Raw genomic sequence first — 11567 nt, 5'->3', positions numbered from 1 at the left:
ATTAGCATTGATCTATCCAAGTCCACCGGATCAAGGCGCCGCTGCTGCTGTACTTTGTATTGTTGTTCCTAGTACCGATTCATGTACATTTCAGGTGGATCGATTATCGATAGGGAAACAATATATATATTCTTGTGCATTTCAGATGAAAAAAAGAAAAGAGACTTAATTTTCAGTCAAGTCTTTTACTAATCTGGATGTGGCGCCACACATTTATCTGGTGGAGCCAGACACGCCTAGTAGGAGTACTGCATACGTAGATGTACTAGGTTGCAGAGAAATTTGGCGTAGGGCCAGCTAGCCAACAAGTACTGTACCGTAGGTCGAGATAGATGCCGCATGCGGAGACAGTGTACGGAGTATATACGGAAGATGGGAAAACGAATTACTACTACTCCTACTATTTTGGGAAGGGAAATCACCGCCGCCTCCTCTCCTCTCAATAAATACCTGGAGTAGCTACTAGCTAGTACTCCTCTAGAGAGTCTCTGCAGCATATACTGTACTACTACTTCTTCTTCTTCTTCTTCTTCTTCTTCTTCTTTGACCCCCCCTACATCCACAACCTAAAAAATAGATCCATGCTAATATGGCCTTTACTGGCTCTGTCCTGGCCGGCGCTCCGTCCCAAGGAAGGTCGTCGTCGTCTATGCCGGCCGGCCTGTGCATGCGCAAGGTCTCGACGTTCGTCTCCATGACTTGAGCCACCAGATCTGGTATAACCGGATCTCCAGTTCCGGCCGGTAAGAACAAATCCTATTCCTTCATACTAATCAACTGTTTGTGTTTCCGTACGATGGGTATATTGTTAATTCAGTTTTGCCTTCCAAAATATTTTGCATGCCCAAAGAGTTTCCGTGGAAAAGGTGTTAATTTTGGCTAGTTGCATGCACCACTCGGTTTTTGTAGCTTTACCAGTGTCGATATGTGGCAACACCAAGATTGTGCTTCTTTGACTTAGAATCCGGTGTCAAATTTTTTTCATCATCTAATTAAAACAACAAGGCAAATACTTACGCAACTCAAGCCGGCCTCAATATCTCTGAAATATAAGAATATGATAATAAAAAGATGCTATGTACTCTTGTATCATACAACAAAATACAAGAGTTAGCATTCAGCGCTGTGGTGATGCGCCACCAAAAAAAACATGTGGATGGATTTTTTTTTCCTTCCAAAATAGCGTGCAGGGTATCTTTAGTTGGCCGTTTATTCTAATATTGATGGACTCAAAGAATTAGGAAGAACTTAAAACCTTACGAACAGAAAGATTTACAAACAAAAAATGCTAGGGATTCAAAGAAGCCCTATAATCATGATGTCACCACAAGGGCCATTGCTAGGGATTCAAGAAGCCCTATAATCATGATGTCACCACAAGGGCCATTGCTAGGGATTCAAAGAAGCTTTATTTCAATATTGATGGACTCAGGTCGAGGAAGAGACACGCCCAATCAATGCTTCCTTTTCCCCACCCCCAAATTCCACCTTTTCCATTTTCTGTAGATTTATGTTGGTAAGAATAAATTAGATGAAATGCTCCCATTTTATTGTTCTATAAGGTATGGGGACTATTTCCAAGTTGACTTGTATTTCCAAATCAACTTACAAGTTTTTATCTTTAAAACGATGATTGTGAGCGATTATTCTTCATCGATCGTAAATGTAGAAATGTGCTAATGCAATTGAAGTTGCACATTTGTTTTCTTGCAACATTAATATTCATGTTGTACAAATTGGTCTAGCTCCAAGTGATTAACTACTTCTGTCAGCTTAGAAATGACAAAGTCATTCTTCTATACATGCATATGCATTCTTTTTTACTTGTTGAGTTGTTTGAGATGTCTGAATTGTCATGTGCCTATATATACATTCTCCCTTGTTTTGCATACTCTGAAAACTTGAATTTGAATGGGCCATGCCACTATGGTCTACTCACTTTCTCAGCTTTTCTCGAAGTGTACATGTGTCAACTATGCATGTGACCAGCCTGACTTTCCGCATGTTGCACCTTGTGTCTTCCACATCATCTAGTCCCTTCTTTTGCTTCAAACAGACTCCTTCAAATACTCGTCCTTTAGAATGTTGGCACAGTCTACAAGGTGTTACTTTAACTGCCAGTTTTTTTAAAAGTATATTTCGCTAATTGTGGTAGTATCAGTTTGATAACTAAAAGAGATACGGGTTACGAAAATTTAACGAGCATAGATCTTGAAAGGTTAGTATTTTGGCTAAGAGGGCGGGAGCAGCAATTATAAACAAGAATGACCAAATGTAGTTCTGACCTATGTGACGCCTTGTGTCTTCAACAATCAGACAACCCTAATCTGACAACGCCATATATATTACAGAATTTCAGAACCAGGTTTATTTCAAACCATGTTTTCATTCATTTGATATTCAAAATGTCATTGAAAAGACGATAAACACCAGCACAATCAAATAATAGTGTACTTAGTCTTATTCCAAACCACGTTTGTGTTCTCTTCATATTCAAAATTGAATCGAGAAGACTGTAAAGGCTACCACCAGCAAATAATACATGAAGTGAAACCAGACAGAGATAAAATGTCATGACATACACAACAACCCAGGTTCGAGGTGACAAGAAACTTTGGTGTCGTTCCTGCAGCTGCCTGGCAGCCGAACACTCTACACAATGTACTAGACGACACTATTCAGTAGTGCTGTTCAAATCTAGTAGCTGTGTCCTGTTGCGTCCAACTTGGGACACCATTTCTGATCTGATTAGTGTTGTTCGCCAACTTGCGGTCGCTCAGTTAGGGAGTCCCATCCCACTTCTCTCTGTGATACGGAAATGGTTATGGTACGTTCCCATTATATATGTCCACGTTTTATTTTGCAAATCATCCATTATATGTCTCCACTTTGTGTGTGTCACGTTCCCATTGTGCTGACATCATCTTTCCCAATCTTTACACGAGCTTGAATCCAGAGGATTGGAAAGAGGAAGCAATGACCATGGAATTATTTTTGGAAGATATGTATTTGCTCTCTTCATGGCATCTGTTCTGCATTGACAGGTGAAATCTTGTCCCAATTGATCGCACAGATTTCTTTTGTTTTGGTCTGCCATTAAATGAGAACTACACGAATGTGTCGCCCTTACTTTGACCTTCACATCTTTGTTATCGTGCAAGCATAGTGCTATGGAGTATAGACACCCCACGCTGACTTACTGTGCTTAACCAATGACTTGGGTCATGCAAGTCATGGGTGTGCTGCCCATGGAACCACAATGTGGCATTTTTCTTTTTATTTGTTTGCTTGGTTATTCCATCAAGCCAAATCTATCTATACATTTCTCTTGATGAAAGAAATGTAACTTGATAGACTAAAGAAATAGAGTAAATTTCACATAACCACGGGTTTTGATGCAGTCTTCTCAACATGGCACCACTTTTGCTAATTTGTCCGCAAAACCTGAGCGTCTAATTGTCTCACATCATTCAAAATAACGATTCAAACGATTTTAACAGTATTTCTTACATGTGGGTCCCGTATGTCAGGCGTCACGTCTTTTTCATTGAACCCCTTACATTTTTCTTTTTTTCCTCCTCGTCCCCTCGTCTTCTTCTGCAAACTAATCAACAACTGAATTAACTTGAAGAGCATGCTTGCGCAAATGGATCAATTAGGAATTACTCGGAGAAGCTTCAGCATGTGTAACAACATGAATCGGTCGAGGGCTAATGAATCTGCCCCACGAGCTATCACAAGTGTACACCAACGAAACAGCAAGCAAGAAAAATGAAGATCAGACTATAGGACCGGGAGCAATTAGATCTGAGAATGGGAGAAGGAAGCTCCAGGCAGATTGCGGCTTGGGTTGGTACTCGTGGAGGGCGTCCACCACGGGATTTGGGCGCCTCCATGGAGTTCTTCGCCTGTGACTGCCATCGCCTCAAGGTCCAGCCAGAGCCAGCCCCGTTCAGATCCCATGGAGGCAAGTTGGGTAGCGCGCGCAACGCCAGCCCCGTTGCGGATGCGGATGCGGGGCTCGGAAGAGAAGAGAGATTAATAGCATAGGGGATGAGGAAAAAAAAATGAAGGTCTTCAACGAAAGACGTGGCGGCTGACATGTAAGAAATACTGTCAAAATCGCTTGAATCGTTATTTTGGGTGATGCGAGACAATTAGACACAAAACATGTGGTTCTGCTGACAAATTAGCAAAAGTGGTGCCCGGTGGTTCCGTGAAATTTACTCAAAGAAATAAAAAAAGTGCTCTATAAGCTAAAGTGTGCAGAAATTTGAACCCTTAGAGCATCTCCACTCAGCCCCCTTAAAGGCCCCCAAACAGGTTATGGGGGCACCGGCGCCAAAAAACTCACCCCGCTCCCCTAGAAACAAAAAGAAGCCGGTGTGGCCCATCAATTCATCCGGCGCCCCCCAGGCCGCACCCTAGTCACGGACGGAGGCGCCGGATGAAGCTGAAAAGCAGCGCGGGCCATCCCTGGTGAATTTGGGGGGCCACCCCAAACGAATTGGTTGCGCCGGCGCCTCGCCATATGGCCATGCGCCGGACGCCATATGGGGGGATGAGTGGAGATGTTCTTAGCCGTTCCTAGAACTATATGCATGCTTTGAGACCGATGATATGAAATAACCAGCCATCTCGACGGCTTAATCCCTATTTTGCTTCTTAAAATAGAGATTAGGCATATAAAAGGTCTAGTAACCTTTCAAAAAAATAGTTGCATATCTTTTCAAAAAAAAAGGTTGCATATAATAGAAGAAGTTGCAGTATATTGGTGTCTGTAAGCAACAAAGGACCGTTGGGCTGGGCCTTGCAACTGTCGAGCCCTCTTCAAACAACAGTTGCAGAAGCATATTCTCCTCGCCCCCCACCCCCTCCCCTTTCTGATTCGAGTGTGAAACGGTGTGGGAGGGGGAACCATGGCCCTCTTCGCCGCCGCCCGTCGAGCCGCCCCCAGCTCCGGGCCTCCTTCGCCTCCCCCATCGTCCTACGCACCCCGGCCACTGGCGTGGTCTCTCTGTCCTGGATGGCACCGGTCGCGACCTCCCCATCCACCTCCCGCGACGCCACCCCCTCACAAGGTAGGGTATTTGCGCTTTTCCCCTTGTATGTGCGTTCATATCTCACCGTTGTTGTAGTTCATGGAGAAGCCATATCCATACTGCTTACTGCTTAGGGTGAAAACCACCTGTTTTCTTTGGGCAGAAAGGTTATCCTTTCCCTTCTTTTTATTGGCTAACCTTGTCAACCAGTAAATAGTTCTTGGTTTCAGACTACAAAATGGATACTTGGTCGAATTAGAAACTTAATTGCTTGATAATCATATGGTCACATTAATTATGTAGCTCTACCTGGTGTCTTGGTTACTGAACTTGAGAAAATTGTATTGTTGGTTACCTGGCTTAAGTAGGGCCTGAGAGAGCAAGGGCCTGCTGTTTGGAAAATGTGGGGTTTGCACTTTCCTCTTACATGATTTTGTTCCTCTTCTTTTTTCTTGTGTTGAAAGTAGCTCAAGCAGAAGTGACGAAAATGGTTTGTGGCCGCTGGCTATTGTGCCCTGTAAATGCATAAGCAAACACGTCAATTTTAGAATGTGTTCCTCCTGATTTTGCTTTCATCCGTGGATAAAGGTCCAACAATGAGGCTGCGTGGAATATTTGATGCTGATTGTAGATTGAGATGCAAATTTCCAGAGCCTTTATGATGATTTTGACTGTGGGTACAAGTGTTGTGCTGATGTAAATTGCATACATGCATAGACTATACTACTTGGCTATCCGAGTAACTAGGTCAGTACTGAAGTACATGGAGATCAACATTCTCTTGTTGGTACCATCTGTTAATATCACCTCACATGACAGAGACGGTTTGTCTCGTGGTGCTGTGATCCTTATGGTTTCCCTGCACTTGACCCACGAAGGAAACTTTCTCATACTCTGCGACATCTATGATTCCCCACTCCATAACAGTGGCAGGTGGAACTTCTGTCTACCATGTTTGTTGATTTAACTCAACACGTGCAGAGAATGCAGAGTCACGAAACACTCAATATCATAGCTGTTGTAAAAACACACACACTTGATTATAGTTCAACGATCAGATTTTCCCCCCCTTCTCTCTACACTCAATATCATAGTTGTTGTAAAAACACACACACTCAATTATAGTTCAACGATCAGATTTCCCCCCCCCTTCTCTCTACCATGTTTGGGTTTGTTGCAATATAATAAAATCCTTACATGGGCTGGGCCGCGATCCTACGTGGCAACGACCAAGTTAACAAATCCCGAAAACCGGTCAAATCGCCAACAAGGTCTAGCCATGCCAACTAAGCGCCGGTCAAAGGAGTCAAAGGGTCAAGCCCCCCATACCATGGTCAAAGGAGTTAGAGTAAGGGCCAAGAAAGCTCTAGGAGCAAAGTTACCACCTTACCCTCACTTTTCCTCTCCCTCAAGGGCAGCCATGGTCTTTTGTCATGGATCCCTAGGCTATAAATACTCCCCCATGGGGGCATGTATCATACACACTCTCCATTTGAGTAAGATCAAAGGGGAGAAGGCTAGAGCAACTCAAGGAGCCCGCTCTCGAGTGCTTGGGTTGAGCCTAGTCTCGACTCGACCTCGGGGACGCGACTTGAGAAGCCTAGTTTCGAGGTTCCGGGCCGTCTAGTACGACCTCGACTCGAAGTAGAGGGATTGGGTTAGAGTCTTGAGGGTATCCCAACCTCGCTACCTGGGAAGACGAGTTCGGCCCAGGTCCGAGGCGGCCCCTAGAGATCTCTCGCTATAGGCGACTTGGGAAGACGAGTTTGGCCCAAGCGCTTGGCTAACGACCCCCTCGAAGCCTCTCCTAACATAGGACTAAGTCGAGCCCGCAGGGTCGACCGAACCTATTAAAAAAATATCGACGTGTCAACTTGTCCAAGTGTACGACGACCTTCGCTATAAGGCCGGCGTACAGCCCCTACATACTATTCTCGCATTTGTGCCATCGTGCATTGGCACCCCGTACTCCTGTTGTTTTCTAGAACAACAATAGTGGCGCCGACCGTGGGGAACCCTCGCCGCAATTGAAGATTTGATGGCCCCGACGAAGCCTACATCATCGGGTGTCCAACTTGCCGCGAAATCTACACGGTTACAAACAAAGAAAGCAAGCACCTCGGGGGCTCCCGAGGAAGGTGAAATTCTCACCAATCCGGACGCCGCCGCAAGCATGGGCGCCACGACGGAGGTCGTGGCCGCACCCCTGCTCCCTGCTGTCCCCGAAAGAGCCGAAGCACTCGGAACCGTCGTAGACGGTCCTTCGACCCTCACCGACGTGGTGGCAAGGATCGGCGAGCTACCTGTGCTTACCGCCCCCGCAAGGGACACGGAACTTGGTATGCCTCGTTCGATGGGCTTCGCGCCACCTCCCCTGCGACCGGTGGTCACCTTGCCCTCGGAACCTACAAGAGGAAACAATGTGGCCTCAGGAGGATCCGCGCCGGAAAACCAAGGAGCCCCGGCTTACGATCCCTCCAACCCAGGACTACCTCCATTAGAGCTCGCCGCAATCGCTAATGGAGCTCCTTGGTACCATCCGTATTGGGGGCTTCCGCCGCATGGCACTCTCCAAGTCGCACACGCTCCGAACCATCCTCACTTTGCGAGCACTCCGCAAGCACCCCTTGTTCCCCCCGCCGGGGCCGAACAAGGTGGCAACCAAGCTCCGCCTCAAGGCGCGCCCGTGGAGATCGAGATCCCAGCGTACACGGAAACGAGCAGGTGGCGGAGTCCGGAGCCCTCGCCAGCGGTGAAAGAAATCCTCGCCGATGCTCCGACCCCCCAAGAAGACGCCGAGATCCCTCTCTGAGTGACCCCTCTAGCGATGAAAGCGATCCCAACGAAGGAGGATCCTGTCGCCGGAAAAACCGGAAGGGCCGACCAGCTTGTAACCCGCTCACGCGGGAAATCCAAGACGCAGCTTTCCCGCCAAGGTTCAAGCTGCCGACGATACGGCCATACGACGGAGAATCCAACCCTCTTCAATTCCTGGACGTCTACTCCACCGCCATACAAGCGGCAGGTGGAGGCCCCACCGAGATGTGCAACCTTTTTGCGCTTGCGCTCACGAGGATGGCGCAAACTTGGTTTTATAACCTGTGGAAGAAGTCCGTGCATTCGTGGGAGCGCCTCCAGGAGGTCTTCATCGCCAACTTCCAAGGAAATTTCAAAAAACCCGTGCAAGCTCACGAGCTTTACGCCGTGAAACAAAGGCCGGGAGAGTCCCTCCGAAGCTTCTTCCATCGCTTTGCGAAGGTCCGCAGCCAAATCGCCAACCCACCATCGACGACCGTGATTGACGCCTGCATGCAAGGCCTTCTCCAGGGAGAAGTAAACCGCGCTCTAAGTCGCAATCCTCCAAAGACGACCAAAGAACTCTACCGAGTCTTGCAAGAATACGCTCGGGGCGAAGATGGGGACATCGCCAAGAAGGACGCGCGGCGCGGCACGCCGGAAGGAACTCCCTCATCGGATCATCCCCAGGCTTCCGCACCACCCTCCAGGAGGAAGAGGAGGTGGGGGAAGAAGGCGCCCGGCGACCAAGATCGAAAGATCTTCGCCGTCAAAGGGCAAAACTCGTCCCAAAAGACTTGGCAGCCCAAGAAGCCTCCTCGCCCTGCCGAGGGAGGCGCCGGAAGATGCCTCATCCATAACTTGGCGAGCCACAGCACCGAAGAGTGCAATACCCTCATCGTGGCTCGTGAAGAGTTCCAAGCACGAATGCAGGCCCGGCGCAAGGGCGAGAAGGCACCCGAGGCCCCGCGCCCTGCCAACGTCATCCTTGCCGACCCTGCGCCCAAGGAAGAGAACCTCCCGTTTCAAGAACCCGCTCACCATGTCGGGGTGATACTCGGGGGCTCCGCCACAGGCCGAGGGTCAAAGAGACAGCGCAAGGAGTATGGGCGCAAAGTCAACATCGTCGGAACCTTTACTCCAACACCACCACCCAAGTGGGCAAGTGTACCCATTTCCTTCACCGAAGAAGACGCTAAGGGGATACGCTTCCCACACGACGACGCCCTCTTCGTGATGGCGATCGTCTCAAATTGCGAGCTCAAGAAAATACTCGTGGACGGTGGAAGCTCTGCCGACATCTTGTACCTAAGCACGCTGAAGAAGCTAATGGAGCCGCAAGGAGGATACAAGAACGGTTCCTTGCAACCGTCGCTTTATTCCCTAACCGGCTCTCGATTGAACTCGAGAAGAAGCTCATCGACTTGCTCCAGGAGAACTCCAACCTCTTCGCTTGGTCCCCCTCCGACATGGGAGGAGTCTCGCGTGATGTCATGGAGCATCGACTTGCCGTAAGGCCCGACAAGGCGCCCGTGAAGCAGAAACTCCAGAAACTCTCCACGGAGCGAAGCGAGGTCATCAAGCAAGAAATTGCAAAGCTCTCCGAGGCCGAACTCATCCGAGAAGTTTGGCACCCCGAGTGGTTGGCCAATCCGGTCTTGGTGAAGAAAGCCAACGGCAAATGGTGAATGTGTGTCGACTTCACCGACCTGAACAAGGCATGCCCCAAGGACGACTACCCTCTCCCATGAATCGACCAGCTAGTCGACTCCACGGCAGGATGCGAGAGGTTAAGCTTCTTGGATGCCTATTCAGGATATCACCAAGTCCACATGACGAAGGAAGACGAGGAGAAGACCAGCTTCATCACTCCCGTTGGCACCTTCTGCTATCGCAGAATGCCTTTTGGGTTGAGGAACGCCGGTGCGACTTTCCAACGCCTCGTCAGCCTTATCCTCAAAGAGCAATTGGGGAGAAACGCCGAAGTTTATGTTGATGACGCCGTCATCAAAAGTCAAGCGGCGAGTACCCATCCCGAAGACCTACAGGAAACCTACAACAACCTTCGCAAATACGGCGTAAAGCTCAATCCCGAGAAGTGCGCATTCGGAGTCCGAGGAGGAAAGCTCTTGGGTTTCCTCGTCTCCCAACGGGGAATCGAGGCTAACCCGGAAAAAAATCCGGGCCATCCTGGAGATGGAGCCCCCTCGCTCCGTCAAAGATGTGCAGCGCCTAGCAGGGAGCATGGGGGCATTAGGACGATTCGTCGCCCGATCAGCCGAGAAGGGCCTTCCTTTTTTCAAAGTCCTGAAGGACCTCAACAACTTTGAGTGGACTGATGAAGCTCAAAGGGCGTTCGAGGAACTCAAGGCCTATTTGTCGACTCCTCCACTCCTCACAAGCTCGAAGTAGGGAGAGCCTTTGCTCCTGTACCTCGCCGCGACTCTGGTCGCCGTGAGTGCAGCCCTCGTGAAGGAAGAAAATGGGTCGCAATGCCTGGTGTATTACGTGAGCGAAGCTTTGGGAGGAGCAAAGGGTCGATACACCCAGATCGAGAAGATCGCGTACGCTCTCCTCATGGCCTCTCGAAAGCTCCGTCATTACTTCATGGGCCACACCATCATGGTGCTGACGATGTTCCCCCTCAAAGAAGTCTTCGACAACAAGGAGGCCACCGGGAGAATCGCCAAATGGGCAACGGAACTGGCTCCCTTCTCGTTGGAGCTCACCGCGAGAACGGCTATAAAATCCCAGGTCCTCGCCGACTTCGTGGCCGAATGGCATGCGCCGCAAGCCCCGCCCGAAGAGACGCCGCCTAAGGCCGAGCCCCCCAAACCACACTGGATAATGAGGTTTGACGGCTCCAAGCGCCTCAACGGTGCCGGGGCTGGAGTCATACTCGTCATCCTCGAAGGGAAGATCCTGGAGTACGCCGCCCACCTCGACTTCAACGCAACCAATAACATGGCGGAGTACGAAGCGCTCCTTCTCTGATTGCGGTTGGCTAAAGCCATGGGTGTTCGACGCCTTCTCATCCAAGGTGACTCCCAGCTGGTGATAAACCAAATGGACAAGTCATATCAATGCCTTGATGAAAGGATGAAGAAGTATATTGAAGAAGTTCGCAAGATGGAACGGTACTTCCTGGGCATGGAGGCGCGACGCATCCCACGAGGAGAAAACCACCTCGCCGATAGATTGGCCCGAACGGCCGGTTCCAAGGAACCTTTGCCACCCGGCGCTTTCTTCGAGGTGATCCGCGCCCCTTCCATAGGAGAAGAAGCCGATGACTCTGACGAAACTTCAAAGGCCAGCATGGTCATCGACAATCCACCCTCTTGGATGACGCCAATTATCCACGCCCTGAAAGGAGAGGTGGAGGAGGAGGTAGAAGTCCGAGCGCCAAAACTTTGCTTGCAAAAGCAAAAATGTACGTCCTCCTCGACGGCATCCTTTACAAGAAGGGTGCAGCCGCGCTACTCAAGTGCATAACCCCCGACAGGGGGGCTGAGCTCATCCAGGAGATCCACTCCGGAGTGTGCAGCCACCATCTTGCGCCAAGAGCCACCACGACAAAGGCTTTACGACAGGAATTTTATTGGCCCACCATGGTGCAAGACGCAATCACGATATTGCGAAGATGCAAAGCTTGCCAAGAAATGGCTAAGTCCATCCACGCGTCGGTGACGACCCTGAAGAATATTCCAATAACTTGGCCATTTGGACGCT

This window comes from Brachypodium distachyon, chromosome 1 (genome assembly GCF_000005505.3).
Source record: "Brachypodium distachyon strain Bd21 chromosome 1, Brachypodium_distachyon_v3.0, whole genome shotgun sequence".
NCBI lineage: Eukaryota > Viridiplantae > Streptophyta > Magnoliopsida > Poales > Poaceae > Brachypodium > Brachypodium distachyon.
The sequence above is the reverse complement of the archived record's forward strand: the minus strand, read 5'-3'. Positions refer to the sequence as shown.